Source organism: Schistocerca cancellata, chromosome 11, assembly GCF_023864275.1.
Source record: "Schistocerca cancellata isolate TAMUIC-IGC-003103 chromosome 11, iqSchCanc2.1, whole genome shotgun sequence".
In the NCBI taxonomy this organism is placed as follows: Eukaryota; Metazoa; Arthropoda; class Insecta; order Orthoptera; family Acrididae; genus Schistocerca; species Schistocerca cancellata.
In genome coordinates, this window is record NC_064636.1 from 50,548,684 (window position 1) to 50,551,558 (window position 2,875).

The following is a 2,875-nucleotide window of genomic DNA, read 5'->3' on the forward strand; positions in this document are numbered from 1 at the left end:
AAGGGGGCTATTGCTTTAAGCCTAGTTTACACGACGACACTAGGTTGCAGGCAACTGCGCTGCCGGCCACTGCGCATGCGCGCCGCGCGTTTGCGCAACTCGTCGGTGAAACTAAACGCTTTCGGCGTGTTCCAACTTTGGCGACACTAATTGCACGAGTTTTGAGGTTCTGTGTGTTCGTAGAGTGTAGACAAACTGAAATATGCAGTGAGGAACGGAGAATAATGTTCGCTTTTTGGATATCTATGCTTTGCATAAGTGTTTGTGGGTTTTCAGTGATGCTGATTACAAAAATAAGCAACATATTGCTGCCACTGAGGCCATCATGTGCGATCAGAACGCAGACAGTTTGACAATATCTGAGCTGCAGGGCAAAATTTATTGAATTAGTAGCACATATGCAACTGAATTAAGAAAAATACAAGGAAATGTAATTCTAGCTGTGGAAATGCTCTCGTCTAGAAGACTAAAATCCCATAGTTCGAGTTGGCTGACTTTTTTTTAAAGGAATATTGTTGACAGAAGGGAAGGCTATACAAATTCAAGAAGCTGCATTCTTTATTCAAGATTCACGTATTTAAAACGTCGCTGCAGTGCTCCCCATTCACATAAGTTTGAATTTTGAAATATTGCCACTGTACAGATCTATTTTCAAGACAGTAGTTTGCAAACCATCCTCTTCTTAATGCGGCCTGTTCAAATAATTACTGCTGTTAATGTTAATGATTATTACTCGTAATGTAGATAATTATTGGTTAATGAAGAAACGTCATCACCAACTAAAACCGCATCATATAGCATGCCGAGTGTTCTCGATTGTAACGCACACAATGTGATATATAATTTCAGTTCTGGCGACAGTGCTTCATGCATTACAGTATCTTTATTCCTTATCGCATAATGAACTCTACTTAGAAGAAACGTGAACAGTTCTGGTTACATTCTAAGATAATTAAATGATCTTCTTGGGTCTTCCATTACAAATTATTTCAGTAAGAATGCTGAGGAACCGAGCTCACATCTTTTATTCATCCAGTCACTAATCGAAACACGTTTCTTATTTTTTTTCATGCAGCGATTCCACGCAAAAAGCTTTAACTCCATCACAACTCACAATACGACGAAACTGAAGTGTATACAGGTGTCGCCGTGTCTACAGGTCATATATGAAACCACTTGCATGCAACTCATTCCACGCAACGAGTGGCGCAACCCAATGTCGTCGTGTAAACTAGGCTTTATGATGTGTTCAACAGCACCGAATGGTTAGTGGCACTGTTGTGACTTGGCAAGACAGCCAAGCCACTATGATTGGTAGCCGAAAAGCACGCGTTAAGCTCACGCAGGCTGGCGTGAGGTCTGGAACAGGACAATGTAATCAATATAGCCAATAAGGTACGTTGCTGCTGGAATACTTAACTTTAATCCATAATTGGTGTACATCGGTCTGACGGTACATGCATCACAAGATAAATAGCAATTGATAAAGGCGCCTTGCTAGATCGTAGCAAATGACGTAGCTGAAGGCTATGCTAACTATCGTCTCGGCAAATAGAGCGTGATTTGTCAGTGAACCATCTCTAGCAAAGTCAGCTATACAACTGGGGCGAGTGCTAGGAAGTGTCTCTAGACCTGCCGTGTGGCGGTGCTCGGTCTGCAATCACTGACAGTGGCGACACGCGGGTCCGTCGTATACTAGCGGACCGCGGCCGATTTAAAGGCTGCCACCTAGCAAGTGTGGTGTCTGGCGGTGACACCACAGGCACATAGCAGGTATGTCGACAAAAGTGAATAGCCAATACGACGGTTTTATAGATACACTCAAAGCCCTCAGTGTATGCATTATTATCCTAATGATGACTGTTCTAAACTAAATTTACAAGCCGTTGCTAGTTTGCGGATCGTCTTATAGGACGGACATACGGTAAAACTATACATCTTTGACGAAAATACAGAGGGGTCCAAAAAAATGTATCCACTGTTTAAAAGTCCATAACTGGCAAACTAATTGACGGAGTTGTCTCATCTTTGGTAGTGTAATAGTTTGTAGTTCCGGCAATCGCCACACAAGCGTTGTTTTGTTTTGTTAGATGACGGTCGCCAGATAGCCAGTGTTTTGTTGTTAGTTGCACTTAGTTACTCGAGTAAACATGACTGGCGCAAGGCTTACATTCGATGAAAGGAAGGCAGTTATGAAGTGTATTTGAAGTACGGAAACATTAATGAGGTTCAACAGCATTGGCGAAATGAATATCAAACAGAGCCACCGACACGTTTAACGGTTCGTCGCATTCGAGACAAATTTGAAGCCAAAGGCTGTGTTAAAGATGTACACAAACAACGATCTAGACGACCTGTAACAGTAACAATACCAGCTAACTCCCGTCGTGTGTTAACAATTCACTCGCTCACCACAGAAGTCTGTGAGACAGTGTGCCCGTCAAATTGCCAGTGAGTCGCTCAAGTGTTCGGCGAATCTTGAAGACAGCGAAGTGGAAGTGCTACATCCCACGATTGCTACACGCAATGAACGAGGACGACCGAGGTCGTAGGATGGAGTACTGCTAGTGGTTTGCTAACATGATGCCCAACGATGAAGAGTTTGCAAAGATGATTGTGTGGTCTGATGAGGCACAGTTCAAACTCAATGGTACAGTAAATCGCCACAATTGCATCTACTGGGCCGCCGAAAATCCGAACGTCCGTGTAGACAAAGCCGTGAATTTGCCAGGAGTAAATGTGTGGTGTGGGTTGTCTTACCGGGGCTTGATTGGGCCATTCTTCTTTGACGGCACAGTTACCGGTGACGCGTACCTTCAGAAGCTTCAGACATCCATTTTATATTTATCAAGATGGTATCTGTTCTGTGAACCAT